The sequence below is a fragment of the Ambystoma mexicanum genome, chromosome 1p (genome assembly GCF_040938575.1).
Source record: "Ambystoma mexicanum isolate Mex_15411 chromosome 1p, UKY_AmexF1_1, whole genome shotgun sequence".
NCBI lineage: Eukaryota > Metazoa > Chordata > Amphibia > Caudata > Ambystomatidae > Ambystoma > Ambystoma mexicanum.
The window spans coordinates 1,035,685,075-1,035,710,992 of record NC_090921.1 but is presented as its reverse complement, the minus strand read 5'-3'; the positions used below and the strand labels follow the sequence as shown (position 1 = coordinate 1,035,710,992).

At 45.9% G+C, this 25,918-nt stretch overlaps 1 long non-coding RNA gene across 1 annotated transcript in view; it reads right to left on the bottom strand.

Annotated features, from left to right (window-relative positions):
* Positions 1-4,753: 4,753 nt before the first annotated feature.
* Positions 4,754-25,918, bottom strand: part of LOC138447763 (uncharacterized) — a 32,551-nt gene continuing 11,386 nt past the window's right edge. Inside the window, exon 2 of the long non-coding RNA XR_011259940.1 lies at positions 4,754-5,770. This is a non-coding gene — a long non-coding RNA (uncharacterized lncRNA). The remainder of the gene's footprint in view (positions 5,771-25,918) is intronic.

The following is a 25,918-nucleotide window of genomic DNA, read 5'->3' as shown; positions in this document are numbered from 1 at the left end:
ACGCGTGCAGATATTGAAAAAGACGACTGATGAGGGGGAGCAGCAGATGAAGAGAAAGAACCACTGCCCCCAAAGGCTAGAAGTAAGTCCCATAGTAGGGGTAGCTTCAAACCCAGGGCATTAGAGAAGGAGAAGAGCCTATAACAGGGGTAGCTTCACAACCCAGAAGAGTGACCCGGGGCTTAAAGAAGGTGAAGTTAAGCTCCAAAAGTGAAGGAACCTCTAGTCCTGAAGCCCCTGCAGTGAAGAAGAAAGAAAACTATAGAAACAAGGGGGAAAGCGCAGGCGGGGGAAGTCTGATGACGTAAGCGCCCACAGGGCGTTCCAGTTCAGTGAAGGAAGCGCCAGGATCTTACCTGGGCAGGCCCCAAAGGGAGAAGCATGAAACTGAGGAAAGACACTAGGGGGATATGTTGTGAAGGAGCCACAGCGCCGCCCGGCTTATTGTGTCCCATGAAGAAGTTAGAAGTAGCTAAATCGTGAGCTAAGAGTTTTACTTCGTGGATGTTTCCGAGCAAGTGTTGGTGTTTCAAGTAATTTTAGTGCTGACCCCAGCTGGGTGACAGTTGGGAGCGAGAGATGTGCTCGGTTCCGACCCAAGTCAGAGAATGGTGACGTCACTGGGAGCTGCGAGGTACTGCCGATTGAATAGAGTGGCAAGTGAGTTTGCATCCTGCAGCTGTTGCGCTGGCCTGATCTCTGGCGTACATGTGACAGATGAAGTGAGGCCGTGTAGGGTTAAGAGTAAAGAACCCTACAACGTAATGCAATGTTTCCAGGAAGGAAAGAGCAGCATACCCCGAGAAGGGCTGTCCGTCACATATGTGCTGATAAGAGGCAGCGCATTGTGGAGCCACGGAAGTTTACCCAACATGAAGGTGAGAAGTGGACATAAAGATTTGGAGACCGCTCCACCTAGGAACGATAAAAATGAAGAGCGCAGATATTGAAAATGAGTCATGCAAGTACCGAAGACTCACACAGTTAATGGAGATGAGGCACGCAGGTACTGAAAAAAAGTGAAGTTTGTTGTCGGCGTAGAAGGCACGTCACAAAAGGATATTGGAAGTGCCACGAAAGTGAAAGTAGCGGAGAGCTGTGGCAAAGGTTGGAGTTGGCTATTAAGCCATGCAAGTACCGAAAACTCACAGTTAATGGAGATGGGGCACGAAGGTACCGAAAAGTGAACTTTGTTGTCGGCATAGAAGGCACGTCACAAAAGGATATTGAAAGTGCCACGAAAGTAGCGAAGAGCTGTGGCACGGGTTGGCTTTGGCTATTAAGGTGCCATGTATCCTTTTGTAAAGTATATGAGAACAAAGTGATTTTGTAAAAATAAATAACTTTGAATAAGCATATAGTGAAAATGAGGATTTGCATGTCTATGGAATATGCGTGATGTTGAGTATAAATGAGTGTGTCAACGCTGATATAAGTAAAAGACGATATAAGTATAACCTAAATTGAGGATTATTAGGTTCTAATGGCCTTTTATGGACTCTTAGAGAATACTGTTATGCTTTAAAGTGTGAGAGTTGGAAGTACATGATGTAAGAAAGAGGTCCTGAGTGAGATAGAAGTAACATCTTGAGGAATTCTAGGATTACGTTGCCTAGAGCAACATGGACTTTTAGAATTTTAAAGGTAAGAAAAAAGAGTAAAAGTAGGCTGCAATAAGGCGGCATGGACTTTTAGGGCTACATTTACTGGCAGATTTATAGTAATATGGATATTTAAATGGAAACCGTTATATGCTTGAAGTGAGTCGCCAATGTTGAAGTGTGTGATAGCGTCCCATCAGAGTTACGTGTAGGGATAGCGTCCCACATAAAATGAAGTTGAAGTGTAAGGGTAGCGTCCCATTTATTGTGAAGTGTAGGGATAGCATCCCAGATAAGTGAAGTTTAGGGATAGCGTCCCAATTAAGCGAAGTGTAGGGATAGCGTCCCATTTAAAGTGTAGGGAAAGCGTCCTAATTAAAGTGAAGTTTAGGGATAGCGTCCCATTTAATGAGAAGTGTAGGGAAGCGTCCCAGTTAAGTGAAGTGTGGGGATAGCGTCCCATTTGAAGTGAAGTATAGGGCTAGCGACCCATTCAGTGTGAAGTTTAGGGATAGTGCCCCATTTAAAGTATAGGGATAGTGTCCCATTTAGTGTGTAGGGATTCCTGTCCCAGAGTAGAGAGGTATTAAGTCTGAAGTCAGTGTAGGGATTCCGTCCCAATAGAGGAAGGTAGCGCCTTCCCAGTGCATTAAGTCTGAAGTCTGTACAGGGATTCTGTCCCAGAGTAGTGAAATGGTAAGCCTGAAGCCATTGTAGGGATAACGTCCCAGAATATTTGAGTTGCATCTCTCAATAAAAAGATGCATGGTATGGATTCTTCGTGCGAGTTTCTCCATGTCTGTGTTTCTTGCATTAGTGTTGCCTTCGGAAAGGAGGGGGATGTGTTGTGATGCACTTCTAATGTTTGTGTGGTATTGGAAAGGAAGGAGATGTGTTGTGAAGTGCTTGTAGGTGGTGTGCTTTATATGTGTGGTGTCCCTGTATGTAAGAGCTGGTGATGTCATGTGGAATGTTTGGTGATGAATGATGTGTGAAGGTTCCATCTAATGTCAGTTAAGCCTGGGTGATGGGACCCAGTGGTTCTGTTCTAGCCATCTTGTTGTGACCTGTAATAAGGATGTGTTAAGAAGCTAAAGAAGACTTCAGAGTTACCATTATTACACTTAGTTTCAGTAATGCACCAACTGTAAGGGTCATACAAATGTACTAAGATTATCAAACACTGTTTAACCCCACAAGCATACGTGTAGAAAGGCGGACAATTACTTTATAACACTGTCAGAATGCTTTTGTTAGCATCAAAATGCAATACTGTATGGAGATCCCCCTCACCTGTGCAACCTGGAAGAAAAAGGTAAGTTATACTTTGCTTTTATATCAATACCCAGTCTTTGAATGTTCATTTATGGTTTGTTTTTATTTCTACAGTTTCGACCAGCCCAAGGTACCTGGGAAGCAACAGAGGAGGCCGACTCTAGATGAATCTGAGACCCTTTGATGGCCCCTGAGGGTGGAAGTCCCTCTTTCTCAACACAGTACCTTGGGGGGCCTTCGAAAGGTATGTGGTGGTGTCTCTCAGCTTTTTCTCATTGATGCCCCTAGAGGATGGGCACCCCCTTTAGAAGAAGTCACTCGGCCATTGCTGACGAGAAGGAGACGGAAACCAAGCAGTGTCGAAAAAGGCAGCAGTGAAGGTCTGTCGCAGTGGTCTCATTGGTTCGGTTATTATGCCAGCTGTGGATGTCCCACAAAGATGAAACTCACTGTGGACCTCAAAATCGCTTGGAAGGTGAAAATGAGTCCTTTGGTTTCAGTCGATGACCTTCGGTATAGACGGGTGCAGTGCTAGAAGTCTGTCTGGTTACGGTGATTAACGGTTTGCCACTGTTGGATTCCTCAGTGCTGTAGCCGCAACACAGATGACAGGATAGCTTCTGGTGACTTGGACTCAGGCACTGGACTCCCTACAAGCCTCCACCAAGTTTGGACTTGTTCCCTGGTACAGAGTGGTGGGAAACCCACCATAGCCACTTCTCTGCAGGTGGTGATACTGGACTTCCTCAGCCATGGAAAAGTGGACAGATGTCAGATCGACAGTGCCAACTGAAGATTTATTCAGTTGGTTGGAACTTTGCAAGCTCTGGCAGTCGAGCAGCACTATGCCAGGAAACTCCCTTTTCTGGGCGATACACTGCAGTCTGGCTTTCCAACAGTAACACGCAGCCTCAAAACCCTGGACAATACCTGTGGACATCTTGGGCTCAAGATGTCCGGTCTCCCTTCTTCAGGACCCACAAAGATACCTGTGCAGGAGGGAAGACACTCAGGACTGGCTTCCAGGACACTTTGGGTGAAGAACAGAAATTACACAATGTCCCCTCATAACTATGGGAAGAGGTCAGCAGTTCATTGTTCACTAACTAATCTAAATGAAGATCTGCATTGCCAAACTGGACCCCTGTGCAGAGAACATACAGAAAACAAAGGCTAGGGGAGTAGTGGGACAAGGATGAGAAGGCCCTGCCCCTCCAAAGCATTTCCAGCATCAAACTCTCCCCCCCTCCCCCAGACTGAAGTTAGGGTGGACTAATCTCCCACGTGATTGTCACCCTCATCCAGACAATCAATATACCTTCTGGAAAGGACATCTATCATGACTCCTCCATGGCCTATGCTTAAATGGTGAAGTCTAACCATTGCAGGCTAATGGACCACCTGAGCAGTGTGGGATGTTCACCCTTTATCTGCATACGCCACTTTAAAGGGGAAGTTATCTTAGGAATGTTATTGGTCCAATGTTTCGGGCATGTATTTTTTTTAGCATACACTGATCAATCCGAAATGTTTTTCCACTGCATCTTACCTCACATTTACATAGGCCAAACACACGGGCCAGAAACCACCATCTTGTTGTAATATTATCAGTTGATCCATCACCCTAAGTTCAAGTGCCCTGGCGGCCGTAAATCAGAGCTCCCGCCACTCAAGTTGACAGTGACATGCCAAAATTCTGTGCTCCACCTCTTCTCGTGACATTCGTGGATAATGTATCTAAAACGTACACTGTCATCACGTTAACTAACGCAAATCCAGGAAAATCAACACACACACATCCACACAAAACATACAGGTTTACTTTCTTTTCACAAAAAGAAGAAAATAACTTTTAAGAAACCACTAATAGTCAGAAATGTAGTAAGTCATATTTTTTACATGAAGATCAAAATAGAAGATTACATCCACGGAATCATTGAAAACTTTTGTGAACAACAGGATTGCCTGGAAACGTTGTTTACTATGCGGCATACTTCCAATCTTTTCTTAAAATGTCAATTTCCATCAAATCTTGAAGATTGCCTTCTTCAATCTATGAATCCCTGTGTTTGCATTGTGAAGTCAAAGTTCTGTGTGGTAAAATCTAATGGACTTCTGCTCCATCTTGGATGTTTGATCATCGCTCATGGCGTTCCGTTTGTGAGAACAAAGGTCTCCTTTCACATCGAAATCCAATACTTTGCAATATCTACGTATTCATACCATAAAGGATGGCATGTTGCTCCATATCACTGCCAGTGGAAATAGTCAAACTGGTGCCCTACAATCGTCCCAGAATATGTATATAACAATTCCATTATTGATGGTTATTGTCCAGTTTTTATTATAAAACCCATACACAGGAAGATTGTATTCATGATAAATGCACATCCCAATGACGTAGCTATGTAAATTTGGGAACGCACAGGTTTAAATACGCAATTTCAAAAATAATATATACACAGTAAATAGAAATGTTAATGAACAATTTTCTGTTAAATGTACATTTATGATGTCTAGTCTTTGTGTCAACATGAACATCAATGCAGCACATAGTTAATCATCAAGCATACATGCCAACATCAGTCGCATGAATATTATGTAAAAGTTTCCTTACATTATTTGCTGATTTTCCATTCCCTCTATGTAAAGTTGAAACACCGTCTGCATCGACAGCTCTTATGAATAGAATCGTTCTTATGTTATGTTTCATTATAGTGATTCTAGTTTCTATGTGGTTATGTGTCACATTGTGTCCTTGAAAGTGCTAATGAGGGGTTCAAGGACAAATAAAGAGACCCTGTATTGTGTGTTCACCTTGCCAAAAGAAGGTTTCGCTTTCAGGAACAAATACCAAAAAAGTGAACAATATATCTTCCAGTTTCAATTGCAAGCTGTGCAGTGAAAATAAGACAATATGTTAAATCTTCAAAAGAAGAAAATATTAACTTTGTTCTTTAGTATAACCATACCCATTCTTAATGTAACCTTTTAAAATTATTTTAATAATTTTAAAATCCAAGAGTACATGCAGACAAGGGAGTGTTCATCTGGTCAGCTATTTTTTCAATGCAAACACATACCTTTTCATCCAAATCAATTTTATTTTGGTGCAGTCAATAATGACCAACTTATTTCAACCCAATTCTAAAATTGTCCAACAGGAAGAACAACACTTACATGCACTGTTTTATGTGAGTTTCAGCAGGAGCACACCAGAAACAAGTGTCCATGTTATGGTATTGTGAATTATACCACGCACTGCTTTCTTTTCAATAGTCTCAAGGCGCCCTGTCCCAACCCACTCTGGGATACTGCAGCAGCTGCATCCTGGAGAGATGCCGGACACCGACATCTCACTGCTCAGGCCGGCTGCCTGTACAACGGCGGACTGGAGCTAGACACGGGCAGCAGTGTGGCTGTATGCTCCTGCTCTGCACCCCACATGCTCAATGGGACACAGCAGGAGCACAACTCGTGTCACACTTTGGAATATCAACATCACTGCATGCCCATTAAGGGGCAGAGAGAGATACAGTTAATGAGCAAACAGCTCCAAGTACGATTGTGTGCACATTGATTATTAATTGTCCATGGTGCATTAGTTGGGAAATGTAGCACAAATCATTTCATGGCATGACCCCCCCAATCTTGCAACACTCAATGCTACCCTGTTAACAATGGTTCGTAATATACCACCACACCTACATCCAGTTGGCATGTGTGTTCATGTGCTTCCGTACTTGCATCCTCCCTATGGAGACAGGCAGGATCGAACATTAGGGGAAAACAGGTTACGTTCTTACACCTAGGAACCAATAGGTGCCCAGCACCGTTTTCACTCTGGCTTTTGGTTGGCAGGTACTAGGGTCCCAAGGGTTGTTTTTCGCAGTCTTGATGATATGATATGGCATTTATAACGCTCCTATTCACAAGTGTTTCAAGGCGCGACCAGGCAAGGGAGGGGGAACAGAGGGAAGACAAAGACAACAATCTTACTAGGCCAGGTGAAATTGAGATTGTGCAAGTGCAGAGGGGAGGAAGGGGGAGGGGCCGTGCAATACACAGGATCAATAGGAAAGAATAAAATAGAGTAGTGCCCTAACCTGTGTCGTAGCCCGAGCCTATAAACACATTTTCCCAACCCAGATGCACCAATTTAACAATAATTTCACCACTGATGATCTGCCTATTTATTTGAAAATGTTCACTAATAGCACACATTTTCACAAATTAACATTTTCATTCTGAGCAAAACGTGATTGGGTTCCATTTTTTCATACTGCTCTACTGGCAAAGCTAGTTTTTATAAATTATTGCCTGCACTGTTCCTTTCCTAGTGAAGTATAGTGAACTTCTTCAAGGCTTTATTTCACATGAATTCATGTGCCTACTCTAACGAATTCCTTGAATATCTGTATAAAACAATAACAAAAATCACCCATGGTATTATGGTGTGCGATGCTGAGTCTTTAAACTCCAGACTGCTGACCCACAGGAGTGATACAATCCAGATTTATTGACGGCAAACCGGACACAGCTCCTAAAACAGTCTGTCCAGACTAAATCTGCCCATATGCAGCTTTCGTTTATTAAAGTAAGTTGAAGCCGATCATTTGGCTGATCCATTCTAAGATTTAGCGCAAGGAGGAGTAAGTATAGGAACCTGGACTTGTCTTTTTGCTTAATACACATCTTGTTAAAATCTGAACAGCTTGGCAGTTGCTGGATCCAATTTTGTCAGAACAAGCTCAGCCTTTCATAGGTTAAAAAAAAATAAAATTATGTGGAAGGTGTTCTTCACCCACTTTACCGCACACATATGCGTGTTGCAAGACTGTCCATGGAGATTAAACCAAACCCGAGAGTAGAAAGAGGGAAACACTATAGCTTCTGCAGTGAAAGAGGTAACACAATAAATAAAATCCAATCACACGCAAAGTAATTTGCTTGCACCCTGTGACGGAGTAGTTCTGTTATATAAAATATTATGAACGTTAATTAAAAGCAATGAATGTCAGTAGATACTTTACATGTGTTAGCAAATGGCACTGGTAACAGATGACTGGGGAATAAATAATCTTTCCATATATTAGCAAAGATCAACTTTGTTATTAGTTCAATACAATTACCTAGGTGTCAGAACTACAGGTTACAGTGGCTTAGCCAGCCTTTTTCTCTTCAACAAATACACCAACATTTCAGGTCACTGACCAATTTTCTTTTCCACATGGTAAAACATTTACTTGGAACCGTCCCATATAAGGCCTTTGAAACCCCACAGGTAGCTGCAGTCTACCACACTAAATAATGACATGCACATACGTAATACCCACTAACACACGAGACTCAACCTAAACAAAAACAATTAATGGCACATACAAGGTCCTGTGGATGTCCCACTAAAACCCTAAGGTCTCCTCTCAGAGGGGCCAGGAGAGGAGAGTCACTTCCTGATCCCAATACTGGGGGTGGTGTAATGCGGGAGGATCACTTGGGTGGAGTCGAGGCGGATTTCACACAATGAGACAGTACTTTTCATGGGAGAGGAATTCATTTATCCCAAACTTAGAGGAATTGGCTTACCCAGTTAATGTAAAGTGAAGAAAGTGAAGCACTGTAATTCAAATCAACTCAAATGCCTTGCCGTTAATAGTAGCCAGCTTTCTTAACACTTGCGTGCAGATTGGAGCGAGATAAACTTGTTCGTAGAAGTCCTATTAACATGGGAAATGTAACACGCAATGAACTATGAAAGCGGAAAAACCTGCGTGTTGTAAATGCCTTTCTCTTTTCCCATTGTTAAGCACAACTCGATTCAGAGCGGTCACATGCCTCTTGTAAATTCTGAGAACGCTGCCTGTAAAGAAAAAGACTCTTGACTCTCCCCCAAGTCTTAAAGTTGCACGGTAAACAATGTGTCCAGAGTACCTGGGAGGCTAAGCGAAAGGTGGGAACGTGTAGCTTTGAAGTGGCAGTTCAAAGGTAAAACAAAATCACCTGAATCACATGTGCCTAATTCCATTTTTGTTGGAAAACTGATAACTTGTAACATCACAAACAATAAAGCAGATGAAGCCAAAGCCAATAGCCCAAAACCCATTACAGCATATACAGCTCATCTAAGAGACAAACAATATTGTTTAAGAGTTGTTGAAGCTGCATTACTGCAGAAACTTCCAACACTAGGCGTGACAAAGGTTATCCAAGGCTGCAGAGAGTGGCACTATAGCCCTGCCATAGCCACTGATGTCACAGTGTCCTTGAAGCTCGGTACTTGTTCGACATAACTGAAGTTGGTAGCTACAGGGCGGACAGAAAGGCAAAGAGGCTGTCCTTCCTTGTGACACGAGAGAAGAGTGCCTTGCCAACCTGTAGTGGTCGAAGAAGTCGTGGGGGGAGGGGGAGCAGCAGAACTATGGTTGCAAATACAATTGTCAGTACATTAGTAGTTCAATGTAGCAGAAGTCACAAATCAACTGTGGGTAAGGGAGCCTGCTCTCACAGTTGCATCAAGGGAAGGGCTGGGGAGAGAGCAATTTCCCAGCAGAAGCATCATGACAAAACTGTATATAGCAGACGCAGCAGAAGTTGCGAACAGAAGCGTTGTTAAGCAGAAGTGGTACTTTTGTCTTCAACTTTGTTCATCTTTTCCTGTACAGAAGCTATCTAGGAAAACCATTGGTACCGTTTTCTTTTTGGAACTTGGAAAGGGCAACATTTTCATCCAGCGAAGACTTAACTGCTAACAGTGGATTTTTATTTGTGTGAATTTTTGTTTCTTTGGAACTTCAAGACTTTTCTTTTCCTTGGAGGAAAAGACTTTGGATCCTTTCTGGGGGAACAGGATCTGCCCAAAACACGTACAAGACATGTTGTTTGGTAACTTTCCATTTATGTTGTTTATTTAATTGTTTTTGTCTGGTGCGAGGGTTAGTATTGCGAATGCTTAGAGGTTTGCCCTTAGACACTAGACTAGGTAGGGAATCCCCTGGTAGAGTAGGTTTAGAGTTTATTGTCTATTTCCGTTTAAAATAAAATGTTGAACCCTGAGAATACTAAACAAAGTCTTGAGTCTCGCATTGCTGACCCGTCATAGTCCTTTCAATCCGGTCAGAGTCCTCGGTTTTAGCGTATAGGATAAGAGTATTGCTGCCATAATATTGTAGCAACGAATGGAACCAAACCGCGTATGAAGTCCTAATGAATACCAAGGATATACAATAGTTCAATACAAGTGGGATGTGTACCCTGTGCAATGAAATGCAAGCCTGCACAGACACTAGAATTACTCTCTCATTTCTTCCCCATGGAAACCAAGGACCCTCCTTTCAAAATACAAACCCCTCAAAACCCAGATGTTCCCCACGTGACTCCCAATAGGTATCACCACCCTACTCAGCTGAAAGGCTAACAACTCACTCGCCGCTTTGTGCTTCTTTTGATGTGAAAAATAAGGTTCCCAATGTGTTCTTCGTTATGGATTTCGAAATCCCTAAATTCACCTTCAGACCAAGGAACAGACGAGTGTTGAGTCGAAAATACAATGCCTCGGTTAAACAGGTCCTCTGCCCCAACTGTAGCCCCTCTCCTACATCTCGGGCGCACTAACACAGGTTGGAAACCTGCTTAAAGGCCTTCTGCCTCTTAGCTGCAACCGTGTCCACAGCCTGGTCCGTATGACAGCAGGCTCCCTCTTCATCCACTATTGCGGCCGCTTAACCAGAGGCAAATTGCCTCACGAATTAGTGCGGCAACCTGAAAAATCACAAACAGGGCTGACTGCTTTTTCTCTTAACCAGCACACCACCCCTCCTCAAATGGTAGGGGGAACCCGAACGTAAACACAACAACATCTCCACAGCAGCTAACCCCACTCGGCACCATTACCTCCCATTGTATAGACTCCCTGCTATAGAAGTCCAAAGAGAAGCAAAATGGGGGTACTGGCGTTTATTTGAAAAAAATACAAACCCCGCCCACCATTGAAAGACACCACATACCTCAGAACACGCGCAAAGGACATAGAACTAACATACCACACAAACGTGGATATTCTAATATTTAATCCACAATGGAAACTTCAACAAGACACACAAACTTACACATCAATGGAGTCCTGTGGCAAATGTGTGAGGCAACCCCCCCACACATTACAAAGGCATAAGTCCCCTTTTGAAATAAAGCAAAATTAATTTCTCATCTTCATATTACATAAACCATTGTACAGTCTATTTTAACCGAGTATTAAATTAAGGGTTACATATGGTGTATAATTTAGTGAAATGTCATTTTTGTCTCAGATAATTTTAATAATGTAGATTGCCTTTAATAAATACAAATATAGGTACAATAAAACAGTTTTTCTCTTCTCTTGCTTTTGTTCTAGCTTTCAAATATTTACAGGGGGTGTGTCATGGGGAGGGGCTTCCACAATATAGGAGCGCTTCGTCTGGTTTTTGCTTCAAACAAAAGGTGGCAACCCTACCCTTCATCCAACCTACAGTCCTCCCTCCAGGTGCCTGCCCACCATCCATATCCACTCTCCAGCACTACCAAACATTCCCGAGCAATTCTACAGGACCGCACCCTCTAAAGCAGTATTCTTCAAACTGTGGGGATGGACCAGTACCTTAAGTGGCACTGAAAATGAGGCGTAGCTCATCAAGGGGGCGTGGTCACCTGTTGGGCTATGCCCCCTTGTCAAGACCCAGCTCAATGGCTACAGGCACACCCCACAACCAGCCTTTGGTAGAGATCAGCATCCTCTCCCACGTGGGGGTAGAGGGTGCTGATCTCTGTATTTATTTTCTAGAGGCTTGCCTGGTATGGGACAGTGCCTCGCCTTTTTAGCCTATGCAGGGGCAGCACCACTACCATTGAAGCTGAAAAGGTGAGGCCCCTGGAAGCAGAATCCTGAAGCTGCCGCTCATTCGCGGGAGCTTCAAGATTTGGAGAAAAAAAAAGGGCATCTGCTTACAGCAGCCTCACCTTTTTCGCCAATCATTTTATTTATTTGCATTTATATAGCACGCACACAGCCCAGGGGCATCGAGGCGTTGTTACAAGAAAATGGCTTAGTTACAATACATAGATAGGCGGCTCATCATTGGAATGGCTAATACATAGATAGACGGCTATGTTATGGCTCAGTTACATTACTTAGGTGGCTAGGTTACATTAGCCCGTACCAGAGTTTAGATATGCAGGATTGGTTACAAATGTCATAGTGAAGCACAAGGTTACACGTTGAGCTGTACATCATGATTTAATGTGAACAGGATACAGTTGTTCGACTCAGAACACACATAGTTCAATGTCAATCGAATACATTTGTATATAGCAGTGGCTGGGTAAGGGCCTTGGAGGTGATGTGTGTGATGTTTTAAGTAAACAGTCAAGGCACGTGGCAGGGAGTTCCAATGCCTGGAGGCAATGAAGGGGAAGCTCACACCCCACCTCTGGCACGTTTAACTCTGGGAACAGGCAGTAGATTGGCGTATGGTGTTCTTGTGGGTCTGGAGGCATGAGGTAAGAAAGGAGAGGTAGGGAGGTGCTGTGTAATGGGTGCATTTGTGCGTGAGGGCAAGCGTTTTGAAAAGGATGTGCTGGCGGACAGGCAGCCAGTGCGCTTGCTGTCTGGCTGCTGAGATGTGTTCTCTTTCGGGGATGCCCAAAGCAGCGTGAAAGGCGTTATTTTGAATAGTTTGGAGTTGTCCAAATTTTTAGCTGAGGTTCCTTTGAAGAGGACATTAGAATAGTCCAGCCTTGAGTCCATTAGGGCTCTAGCAATTGTCAGGCAGTTTGTGGTGGAGAGGAACGGTCTGTTGGCGTTGAGGTTAGAGTAGTAGGCTGCAGAGACAGCGATTGCGCTAACTTGTCTAGACATGGTTTGCATCTTAGTAGACTCCCATTGTTTTGACTGGGAGACAGGGATGGTAGTGTTGTCGATGGTGAAGGATAGGTACTGGTCATCAAGTTTGATGCACGAGTCAGTGGGGGCTAACAATAGTAGTTCCGTCTCATCCCCATTCAGGCAAAGCCAGTTTTCAGCCATCCAAGTGTGGATGGTGGCGTAGATGTAGTTAAGGGTTTTGGAGTCAGCCTCGTAGTTACCGGACAAAGGAATGGGCACTTGAGTATCATCGGCAAAGTTGGTGTACATGATGCTGAGCGAGTCAAATATGTTGAAAAGAGAAATGGTGAAAATGTTATATAGCGTGGGGGACAGGCAACAGAATGGTGTCTGGGGTTGCGGCTGCTTGGTCTGAGAAGACAGGCATAGCTCTTCCTTGAAGGAAGGAGGCGATCCAGGTGATTGCATTAGGTGAGAAGAAGGCTGAAGCAGAGAGGTGTTGACATAGTAGTTTATGATCCACCAGGTCAAATACCGAGAGGTCTAGGAGGAGGAGTAGGGCAAGATTGCACGCGTCTCTGATATAGTCAATTTGGTTTTTAAAGGTCCAGTAGGGCCGTCTCCGCTTCGTGACCAGGACGGAATCTGGATTGTCGGGCGCCTAGGATATTGTTCGACTCTAGGAATTGCTGGAGTTGCAGGTAGGCTACCTTGTCCAGAATTTTAAGTAGGAAGGGCACGGCGGTTATAGGCCTGTAGTTATTGGGATTGGATGCGTCAAGTGAAGGCCTTTATTTATTTATTTTTATTTTTTTTAGAACAGGGAAAACCCATGCTTCTTTTAGCTTGGGATGAATCGATCCTGATGCAAAGGAGGCGTTGATGAACGCCGTGATGAAGGGTATGAGCAGGTCTGCACACTCCTTGTTAAGGGAGGAGTTTCTAGCTCCCTGAAGATGGCAAATATTTCCTTACAGTTGGGTTTGGCATTGGCGATTCTTGTATTGAATGAGTTGACCTTGGCGAGAATGATCGTTTTTGTGTATTCATTGGACAGTTTGTTGAATTCGAATTTGTCTGAGGCAAGTTGGTTGGTTTGCCACTTAGCACGATAGTGCTGCACCCTTTTTAGAGAGCAGGGCAGAGAGTTTCGGAGTGAACCATGTGGAGTGTTTTGATAATGATATTTTATTTCTATCGCGCTCGTACACAAGTGTTTCAGAGCGCGACAAGGCAAGGGAGGGGAGGAGAAGGGAAGAACAAAACAGCGATCTTACTAGGCCCAGTGACATTAAGAACGCGTAAGTGCATGGGAGAGGGGAAAAGTGCATTGAAGGGGGTAGAAGTGGAAAGTACGAAGCAGAGGAGAAACAGATAAATAATAATAAAATCAGTGCAAGGGGTGGCCTGGAGGCAGTGCGGGAGGGTGTCAGGGTGAGCAGGTACCTGGGCCCGGAGGACAGAGGGTGGCCTGGTGAACGGTGCCAAGAGAGAACAGATCAGCAGGGGCAGGGGGAGCGAAGGCAGAGGAAAAAGAGGAAGGTCTTGAGGTGCTTCCGGAACCGGAGATGGTTCTCCTCAAGTTTTAGAGTGGCTGGGAGGCTGTTCCACAGAGGGAGGTCCCAGCCGAAAACAGATCTACCCCCAGCTCGTTTCTTTGAAAAACGACTGACCCTGTGGCAGTTGGAGGTAGAGGAGCGAAGAGCTCGAGAGGGGAGGTATTTGCGCAGGGACAGCTGAAGGTATTTTGGACCCAGGCCCCAGAAAGCCTTGTGGACAATGCAGAGGGTTTTGAATTTAATCCTTGCATACACTGGGAGCCAATGGAGAGATTTCAGAGCTGGAGAGATACGATCCCAGGGCTTGAGGCCAAGGACAAGTCTTGCAGTCCTGTTCTGGATTAGTTGCATAGGGCGGAGAGTAGAGGCAGGTAGATTTAGAAAGAGGCTGTTACAATAGTCCAACCTAGAGAGAACCAGAGCTTGGGATACCATGAGCTTCTGGAGGAAGGAGAGGAAAGGCAGAGTACCTCTGAGGAGGTGCCGTAGGAAGTGTGACTTTTTAGAGACATCAGATGTGGGCGGAGAAGGAAAGGGTGGAGTCAAAGATGACCCTGAGGTTCTTAGCCTCGTAGGTGGGGGTAGGAGGGCCATGGGAAGCCGGCCAGAGAGTGAGGAGAAAGGATGGTGAAGGTGTGCCGATGAGGAGGATCTCAGTCTTGCTGGCATTCAGACAAAGACCACTGGCGGCACACCAATCTTGAATGGCAGCTAGGTAATCAGAGATGAGAGAGGGAGAGGAGGTGGCCGAGCAGCCTGAAAATGAGTTAGTGTTTCAGCATAGCACTGGAAATTTGAGCAGAAAATGACACTGCAGTGGGTGAGAGTTGCCAGGTATTAGTTGAAAAGCCAGGGCGAGAGGTTAGACCCCTGGTGAACACCACAGGTAGAGAGGAAGATAGATAATAGGAAGGACCCAAGTTGGACCTGGGAGGGTCGATCAGAGAGGAAAGAGGTCAGCCAGGCCAGAGCCTGATCAGTGATACCCAGGTTTTCACAGAGACGGTTGAGCAGGATGGTATGGTTGCCCGTGTTGAAGGCAGAAGTGAGAGATTGGGGAGGATGAGGACAGAGGGAATGTTAAGAGTCAAGGTTGGAGAGCAGATCTTCACGGATGTTCAGGAGAGCAGTTTCCGTGCTTCTGGAAGCTCTGAAGCCAAACTGGTGGTCACGGAGACAGCCAACAGAATTGGAATGAAGGTTAAGCTGAGAAATGGCCAACTTTTCCAGGAGTTTGCCCAGAAACGGAGTAATGGAAATTGGGCGATAGCCAGCTGGACAAGAAGGATCAGCTGTGGGTTTCTTGAGAAGAGGATGCACAAGGGAGTGCTTCGGAGGGCAAGGATCCTGAGGCAAAGAAGTGGTTGCAAAAATCAGCAAGGGCGTCAATGTGGTCCTTGATGGTTTTAGAGGAACAGGGATGAACCTGTTTTGACGAGGCTTTCATAGATCGGACTTGTCTAGTGACCTCGTCAGGGGAGAAAAGAGGAAAGGACAAGAAGGATGGTGGCTAAAGGAGGGTCAGCAAGCAGATGGAGAGGGGGGGCCAGGGTGGAGAGGGTGGACAGGATGCCCTGGGTTTTTTAAATTAAGTGGGAGGCAAGGGCATTGCAAAGAGCCTGGGAGGCAACATGGGGGGGGGGGGTGTCGACTGCAGCAGGGTTGGCCAGCTCCTTGCAGATTTTAAAGAGTTTGGCCGAGTTGTTAGATGCCGCAGAGACACGAGCTTGAATGTGGACTCTCTTCTTGGTGAGGACAGAGTCGGTATTGCCTTTGTAGCAGGCAACAGGTCAGTTTGTCAGAGGATGAACCTCAGAGATGGTAGCCGCGAGAAAGCCTACAGACAAGGCATTCAAAAGAGAAATTGGTCTGAGTGGGAATGATAAAGGCAGGAATCCACTCAGGAAAGATCAGGGCTAACCACCTCCCCGACCGCCAGACCGGGAGGATCTGGGTGCGGAGAGGATCTTGTAGCCATCAGGGAGGAGAGTGTCAAAGCTCTTGACAGAGCTGGCCGTGAACCATGTCTCAGTAAAACCAAGGCCATCAAGGTCTAGTTCTTCAAGGAGGTGGCAGATGTCAGAAGAGTGTTTGACAGCAGATCGAGAGTGGCAATATGAAGAAGGTTGCTAGCCTTAAAAGACCTTCTGGGGAGGGGTACAGATCAGAGGTACGCCCTGCGGAGGAGAAAGAGCCCTAGGAGGTTCAGAGGAGGAGGAAGGGAGAGAGAGGGCAAGGTAGCTAAGGGGGAGAGGAGGGGACAGCAGGAGATGAGAAGATATTGATGAGGCGAGGGAAGCGCCTATCAAAGAGGAGGAGATTGGCCTGAGGGCCTTGGACCATGACAGTGCCATTTAGGTAGATATTAATGATGAATTTAGAGGAGTCGAAGGAAATCATGAGAACTTCCCAGCAAGTGCCACCATTAAAGGGAGGACAGAGCACAGAGATCATACGAGGAGTCCATAGATCTGGCGAAGGAACGACAAAGAGGATGTCGGTGAGGGTCTGTCTGGAGGAAGCATTGGAGTAGGTGTCGGCGATAGGAAGACCAGGGTTAGAGGCCAAGAGATCATTTTTGAACTACTTCCTACCAGACTTCATGAGAAGTGAAGGAAAGTCAATGGAGAAGCACTTGGAAAAGATAGGAGAAACAGAAAGCGCCATGGGGGTGGAAGTGAGGAGAGGATGGAGAAACTGGAAGGGATAAGGCAGGTAGGTGTGGGACAAAAGAGTGGTGAGGTCACTGGGCTGGCAAGTTACAGAGAAGCATCAGTATACAAGCAAAATACAGAGGATTTTGCAATGGCAGCACAATTTGACTTTTTGGCACAAAGCAAACACAGCAAGATTTGACTTTTCAATCTTGGATTCAGATGTTAGCAAAGGGTTTTAGGAAGCACTGCGCATCAGGATGACAACATGGGAGTAACAAGCAGAAAGAACAGTGATAGTCAAAGGTGGTAGGAGTGAGTCCATAAGGAGGGAACTAACTCATAGTTCTGGAGGAGGCAAAGTGAAGGTAGTCCGGATAATTAGCATTCCGGCAGCGGACAGGGAGCAGAGAGGGGCCTTAGAAGTAGGCCTTTGCTGAGAGGGCTGGCTAAAGCCTGCCGGTCCCCGATTGAATGCAAGAAAACACTCAGCTCTTGGTGCGCTTGGCTCTGCGGACAGTTAGGTGGGCAATGGCATTTACCTCAGAGAGAATGATGTTAGGGCGAGAGCATTTGGGTCTTTGGAAAAAGGGGCCAGATAGGGCTGGGACACTGAGTTAAGGGGCTAACCTTTTAGTGAGGAGGTGTGTGCTTCTGGTGGAGGAAGAGGGGAAGAGGCATGGCAAATGGTTTTTGGAGCTTCGGTGGGAAGAGGATGAGGTGGTGGTCCATCCATGGGAGGGGAGAGTTGGCTGTGGCAACCCGTGGGCAGTTTTGGTGTGCTATCCAGTCGATGGTGCAATGTTTGCTATGGGTTGGATTAGATATGGAGTGTGAGAAACCTAGTGTTTACAGCGCCTTAGCTAGGGCATCACTAGGATCATGTAGTCCTATGTTAAGATCGCCTGCTAGAATGACCCTGGATGAGGTTGTCTGATAGGAGGTGTGTGCTGGTGGAGTGGAAGTCAGCTAGACGACCAGGGGGGGGGCGTAGAACGATGGTAGTGAAATGTTAGAGGAGGTAGCCTGTACTGATGTCCTGCCACCGGAGGTTAGCGAGGCTTGCTGGGCTGTGTTCCCTAGATGATGTCAGGGAGTAAAGCTAGGCAATGTGCTGGTCACGATGGGTTAGATAGACAGTACCCTAGGTTCTGTGTAGCAGGGGGAATGCAGCCTAGACAGGAGTTGCCAAGGCAGGTAGGTTTAGCACAGAAAATAATACTCCTGGAGAATGCAGAATAGTAAATGGTGGCGCCGGTCCATGGACATCTCTTGCTTGAAGGGATGCCTAGCAGGTGCGGCACCACCATTATGGATGAAAGGCATTTTATTCTCAAGTCTGAAACTCTTGCACATGAGCAAGAGCTGCAGGCTTTAGGAAAAAAAAAAAAAGAAAAAAGAAATTAAAAAATTACTTGTCCTGTAGCGGCTGGGGCTACCAGGGGAGATTAGTGAGCCCCGGCAGGGCACCACCTCAGAACAAGATTTCCGAGCCCGCCAGGGGCTCGGCCCCGGCTAGCACAGACCCACTTAAAGCCCGGGGCATGTCCTCTTGGAGGGGGTGGGGGCACAAAGGATGGCCAGGTGGGCACGAGGCTCTTCAAAAAGGGAGTACATTGACTGCTTTCAGTAGAAAGAATAAGCAGATATGGCAGCTGGGGAGGCCTGGCAACAATACTTTTACTCTAGTGGGTGCTCAGTATAAAAAGGTTTGAAGACCACTGCTCTAAAGCCACCCTCCAGTACCCACTGCATTGCCCAGTCCATTAGCCCACATCTAACAACATGCCCCCCCCCCCGCACCCCTTAGGGCGCATGTTTCTCCTGCGTTCCCACTCGTGAAATAGTCATTGTTGGATAGTTATTGTGGAACTCAAAGTGCATGTGCAAAAGGCCCATTACTGTAAATGGAACTAGAGACATGTCTTTTTAATTCCATTGTATCGCCCAGTCTGCGTTCCTGTTTCTTCCATCGTTGGCTAGCAACAAGGACCAATAGGGAAGATATCGCTTGTCCAATGGAGCCAGCAGTGCCAGACAGCTGAAACCGAGAACCAAAATTAGCTGCTTAGCTCCTACTTATAATAAATGCTTATGTCACACGTTCCCACCATGACATTCAAAGTGAAACACATCCGTTTCCGGCTGAACTTCATGTGGACTGATACGCCAACCAGTGGTTGTTTAGCCAGAAGGATGGGTGGGCCAGCTTGTGTTGACGGGGAGATTGAGTAGAGGTATTCCCACACCCCTTCTTAAGGGATAGAAATTGAGTTTTGTGGACCAGGAGCAAAAAGCTACACCTAGGTTTCCGGCATAACCAGTTAGACAGGAGCTACCTCTAGGGAACCAGCAGCTAGTACAGACTCTGCAGAAAATCTAACTTTGTGCAAGATGCAATTTTGTCCATTTCATGTTATCCTCTATGCTCTAAATGACCCTTAAATGTGTTTGTTATTGTCCTTTATATACATCCCCAAACATACAGTAGCTAGGTTTGTATAGCACCATTTTCCCCAGGAGTCAGAAGTAGATGCTGGTGTCAAGCTAACCAGGCTCCCCAAGGCTACAACCAGGAGCTAAATAGCTCCCAGTTCCTTGCAATTTCGAACCCTCCTGTTAATGGGGGAGCCCAGGTCACCACCACAGTGAAGAGAGAAGCCAGTGAAGGCCGGCCCGAGGGTCACAGTGTCTGAAAAAATTCTGGTCATTTGGATATATCGTACGAAGCCATTTGATGTGTCACCAAATTTAGTCGATAGCACTGCCCGATTTGTCATGGGCGTCCGCCCCAGTTATTGACTTCATTTGAGAACTGTTAGTTTATAGGTTATGCATCAACATACTCTTTATTTAGGAGGAATCTTGTTTTTTTAATAAACATTTTGCCATTTTTAATATGGTTTAGCTCCCACCTCCCAAACTAGCCCCTCACCCTGTGCATGTCAATGAGCAAATTTCATTCCCTAGCTTTCAATGTGAAAATCTGCCTTTTTAGTGACGCAAACATTGGAATCTATGTACAGCCTGCGCTATGATCTCTAATTTCAATGCCCCCGGGATGTGTGAGCGCTTTAAAAATTCAAATTAAATAAATTAATTAAAAAAAATAATGTAGTGTAATAAAAAGGTACTCAGTTTATCTACATCGAAGGGGTTAAGGGCAGGGTCAGCATGTCCGGGGTCCAAACTTGCCAACTTCAGGCTAGAACCATTTCTAGGAAGGTGCTTAAGTCCCTACTAGAAGGAAGAGTGTGTGTCATTACACGAAGACCTGAACTATACTTCCCTTGTAGATGTTGCTAACCCACCCCAAGTCAAAAATCTTCCGGGAAACATTCTGGAGTCATCCAGTGACTCCATCCTAGAGTGATCCATGGCTAGTTCAGGGAGATCATATAGGCGGAAATATGTAAATGAGGACTGAAACTACTCCAGAATGAGTTTCCGGTTACTTCCAGTGATGATCTTGTATCACTCTAAGATGACCCCCACGACAACTTCAGGGTGGGTGGGGATTACTCCAGGATGACCCCCATGACGTCAGGATTGCTGGAGGAGGGGTTAAGCTAACTCCAGGGGACCCCATGACACCTTTAGGATAGGTTTGGAATTGTGAATTAATTATTGCAGACAACTTCAGGAGGAATTATTTCAAGAGGCATCCAAAAGATTTAGGAAAAGGGTTTAGATTACCCCCAGGATGTATCCCTTGTGTGTAATCTGAAAGATTGAACAGTGTTTGGGAACGTGTAGGTGTCACTTCACTGTCTAATCCGACACAAATGTCAAACTGTAACAAGGACAAACTGTTGAGCTTGTCAAATTAGATCTGTCCGACAAACCTTTTGTAGGAGACAATTGACTAACTTGATAGTCCAATATTTAATTTGTTGCACAGCTACATCTTTGGGAAATGCAACATTACACAGAAACATCTGCCGATTTACTGCTGTGTCTTTCAAGTGTCCAGGTGAAGTAACAGAAGCGGGTTCTGAGGCAGGAATGTAGGAGGAATAAAGAACACTAGCCATCCTTGCCAAAAAAAACTTTGGTTTTCCAACTTTTGTGACCATAACTGAACAGTTTGGGAATAGTCTGTTTCCACCCATCAACTTTTACAATATAGTGGTCCGTTTTCTTTTGGGTTTTTTCACTGCATCTTCTTCTTGTACCTCACGCAACACTTCGTTTTTCAGCGCTTCCCAGATTCCACCAGTAGCTGGCTTTTCTCCTCTGCCTTTCCTTTTAAAGCCCGAATTAGTGCCTCTGCATAACAATAGGTTTTAATCATTTTGTCAAATGTTTTCTGTCTTAATACGCTGTTTCTCGGCTGCGGGTATGGAAAAGGAAAGTTAAAACGTCAAAGTTGCATCTACCTCAGCAGCATTTTTTTCTTGTGGAAACGAACGCTCCAGAGCCGTGAAGGGGCTCTTTCTGGTCCTCTGTTCTGTGCCTGCTTCCTGGAGGTGGCGTGGCTTGAGTCACACACGTGAGGCATCACGTGACCCCAGCTGACTCAAAAGACGGAGACACTCACCCTCGCGGCATTTGGCGCACTGTGGCAGCGCCAGATAGCCGAAGAGCACGTGTCGTCCCAATTCCATCACAGAAACCCCGCAGCCACCCTCTTATCACACTCATCACACACATGCCTCCTCTATCACCCACGGAGGGCGACATTAGCCGCCGGCTGCGCAGCAGCAGCAAAACAGACCAAGAGAACCTGTATGATCGCCCAGCACGTACTAAAACAACCGACAGGCACTGGAAGGGCGAGGCTTGTCCATCAATAATACCCACTACTCCAAAAAAACGTGACTTTGACTCGGATCACGGAAACTTGAAGCCCGCCACACTAGCAGGGGGTCGGGAAAGTCTCGCCACTACAACTGGAAATTCGCACAGTCACTCCAGCCACACAGCAAGAACGGAGCGACTCCAGCCGCCCAGTCAGACTACCGCCTCGACGTGCGACCCCCTCCCGGTGACCACTGGAGGGTGGGCTCGGCAGGGTACTGCAGAGCATGCCAGGCCAAACACGACCCATCTGCAACCTATTCATCCCACTGACGGAAAAAGTGACCTGGAGGCCTCGCATACCTCGCCAAGTCACACTCAATCAGCACCCCAGAATCTTGGACAAAACTTAGATCGGGCTACCATGCCGGTCAGCAGCGCGGCGCGCGCTGACGCGACCGCGGCACAAGAATACTCATGCGATACTGCCATACAGGTCCAGGCTCAGGTCCATCAGAGCCGAGCCTATCAGATGAATTCTGAAAAGAGATTTCATTTCAGAAAGACCCAGCTAACCACGAGACGAGGCACTCCTACCTCCTCATGGGACACGGAATCTGAAGACGACGTATTTACGAACAAAGGGCTGGAGGAGTACTCACCATCAGAAACACCCAGCACCACGGTCCCGGAGCAGGCCCAAATTCAACCAGTAGTTACTCGGTCCATAGGGTCCCCAGAAGGGAACGAATCCCCAGTCCAGGACCCAGACCGACATCTGAGTCCTCAACCATCAAAATCACCAGAAGGCACGCCTTTGGTGCTGGCTGAATCACAGCTGAGCGACAACGACCAACACGGCACAGTCTCAACAAACTCACCCCAGAGAGGACAGACTCCACGCAAAAAGGAAAACTTTAATCTGAATGTAATAAGGGAAAAAAAAACGATATCAAAGACCCTGAAAAAAAAAGTCACCTCTAAACCATTAGGAGGGTACAAAGGTAACCCGACCCTGACAAACCTAAGCAGCTTAAAGGACTACTTCCTAAAGCAACACAAACGAAAGATTAGCCAAGAGTCTGAGCTGTCAGACGCCGAAATTCTAGAGGCTATCCAAGATAAATCTCCACTGAGCAGAGCCAGAAAAACTGACACAAATCTTCAAGGACGGACTCAGACGGCACATGCCGCCATCGATCATGAGCCCATGCAACCGGGAGACCTGAATCAAAGGAGACCAGCGCCGCCTGAACTGTCTCAGCAAGAAGAAAGAGGAAAAGACTCGAACAAAAAGAAGGCAGACGAAATAAACAAGCTCCCCGAAGTCTCTCTCAGTCTTCCAAAGCTGCCACACGCAAACTTGCAAACTCCCGTGCCCATCTTAGAGGGACCAAAGCAGACCTACAACTCCTGCCCCAGCCAACAACGAGAAAATGATGTGTGGAACAAGTCGCACACTTTGGAGAACCTGACCCAATCATCGGCAAACCCTCCCAAGCCTCCCCAAATGAACGTGTCAACGGTAGAAAGAAGATCCTCAGAAAGATTAGCGCCACTCCATGCCGCCAAAGACTTAAGCACCCCGCAGAAAAGCAGACGCCCTGGAAACACATCAAACATTTCAGAAAACGACTCTCCTGCGACAAAGAAAAAAGATCTTCTGTCAGTGATGTCTGCATTCTCAATAGTGCTAAACCCTTTCACAAAGCTGTACGAATCAATACACGAGGCCTTGAAAGACAATACAGCAATGATCAGCGAACTAAAGGATAAGCTAATCTACGTGGAAGGCTACCTTACAGCAATGGAAAGAACGTCAAACTCCACACATTCAAAATGGGAGGAAAAAATAGACATCGTGATGTCAGAACTACTAAAGAAAGAAGGCACTAGGTATGAAAATGTGGAACCACCAACCAAAACCACACAGTCCACACAGACCGAGAAGAACAAAGAAGTTGCCCCAATCTTCACAAAAATTCCTTCAAAACATAAAACTGATGAGACTACACGAGCACTGTCCCCCTCAAAATCCACAGCTAGGGGCAAAGTCAAAGAAAGGATCAAGAACGGTACCAAACCCTTTGTGTGGCTGCGCCCAACGGAATCCCCTCAAAAAACCCTTCAAAATCGAAATTGTACTGGAGAAACAGAGACGGGAGCTATCCAAGGGGAAGTGAGTACAAACCCCACACTCACAAACTTGAAGCAGTCGACCGCAATAGATAAAACCAGAATAAGCGTAGACTCAACTTCATCCTCCGACTTGTCAAACATATCATTGTACCCCGACGAACGGGAAACAGATTCCCCACTACGGTCAAACTGCGACGACGCTCCAAAACATACGCAAACAAATCCTTTATCTAATGACGAACCTATTCAAGAACAAAAGAAAAAAAATCACTCCAAGGTATCAAGGGAGCCGCCCAGAAAACGATCTTGTTCAAACTCTCCATCCACTGCCTTAGAAGCCCTGGAAAACTTAAAGGAGACTCACAAACTCGTTGGACTCGAGCCTCACAGAGACCGAGATCAGAAACACTACAAACCGAACTATCCTGCCAGAGTTCAGTCATCGAAGGAACAAAGAGAAAAAAAAAGGACACAGCTTCAGACAAAGATAAGATCAATGAAGGGGGAAAAATCTTCAAGCTAGAACAAATATCATCTAAAGATTCTTACCTGGTCCTAAACCGCAGAACAGTCTTAAACAGACTAGGGAAAATAGGAGCACTCTGCCACCTAAGAACAGAAGACTTCACATTGGTCGAACCCTACCACCGGGAACAAAGCAAAAGCCTACCTCCATTTAAGAAGGAAAACTGCATTGGAGTTAACTCCCGACGTGCACAAGGGCCTCCAAAAAATGGGCCTAAAAATCTACTGCCTTCAGAAACATTCGAAGGAAAACATCAAAGCGACAAAAGAAAAACTTGAAGATCCACTCGAGACAGGGAGCGACACAGAGAAAATTACGCACAGAGGCTTCCAAGAAAACAAAACGCGGTATATGGCGACGAAAGGTGGGGTGGAGAAACCAAACTACCCTTCAAACTGCTACCCGAACTAACAACTACGAAGCTTCAAAAACACAAAGTCACCACGAGAAAAGAGAAACAAGACAATCTAGAACGGAACTCACAAAGGAGAGCAGACCACGAGTACGCAACCCATGGAAATGGATTTCAGAAACCTTTGCGCAAACTCACAAGAAATAGCAACAAAACCAAGGACCACATCCGACGGAGAAACAATACACCGGTCCATCAAACCCTCGACAAAAATGCTCCCTAAACATGGCCTCGTGGAATACGAGAGGTCATCAACATCTTACAACGCCTAGTGACACAAATTTAGGTATGTTTGAACTCATCTGCCTTCAAGAAACATGGTTGGTTCACAAACCAGCCATGGACGGATATGTAACAGAAGTCTCACCCGCCTGCAAATCCATCCTAGGACGCCCCTCCGGAGGCATACTAACAGCTATCCGGATTGGCTCAGGGATTACTTCAAAAGGGAAAACAGCAGAGGGTTACGGAATGCTGACGACGTTGGCCACATGGTGCCATCAAGACTTAACCAGAGACGCTTGGACAAACTCGGACTTAGGCATAATAAACCTCTACTGGAACCCGGCGAAAACCAGCACTACAGAATTTTGCACCATGGTCGCCAACCAAATTGACGACCTAACGGTGGAGCGGAAAGTACCCAACATCATCATTTGCGGCGATCTGAACTCTAAATGTGAGGGGAGAGCGGAAAACAAACAAAGCCCGAATTCAACGATGGACGAAAGAGGTCGAGCCTGGTCCCTCCTAATGAAATCAAGGAACTTCCATAATGTATCATCACTCCAAGATCGAGAATCACAAATCCCTACGTGGGAAAGACTGAGCTCTTCCGCCACGGAAGGGCTGATAGCTTATTTCACCGACTTCACGGTGGTAAAAACACAGGAAAGCGACCACAACCTTTTAAAAATGTCATGGAACGGAACAGCCCCATCAAGACCCTCCTATTCTGCAGCAGTGGAAACTAATGTACAACAAAACAGGCTTCGCTTAACCGCCGAAAATGTAAAAAACTTCTTTTCTAATATTGCGAGGAAAACAGTCCAAATAACAAAGAGCAAAAGCGACAGACGACCAGAATACGTGTCGCTGTTGGCCGCACACAAAACGAAATTTGCGGGAACAAAAACAGGGAAACCGACCCATACGC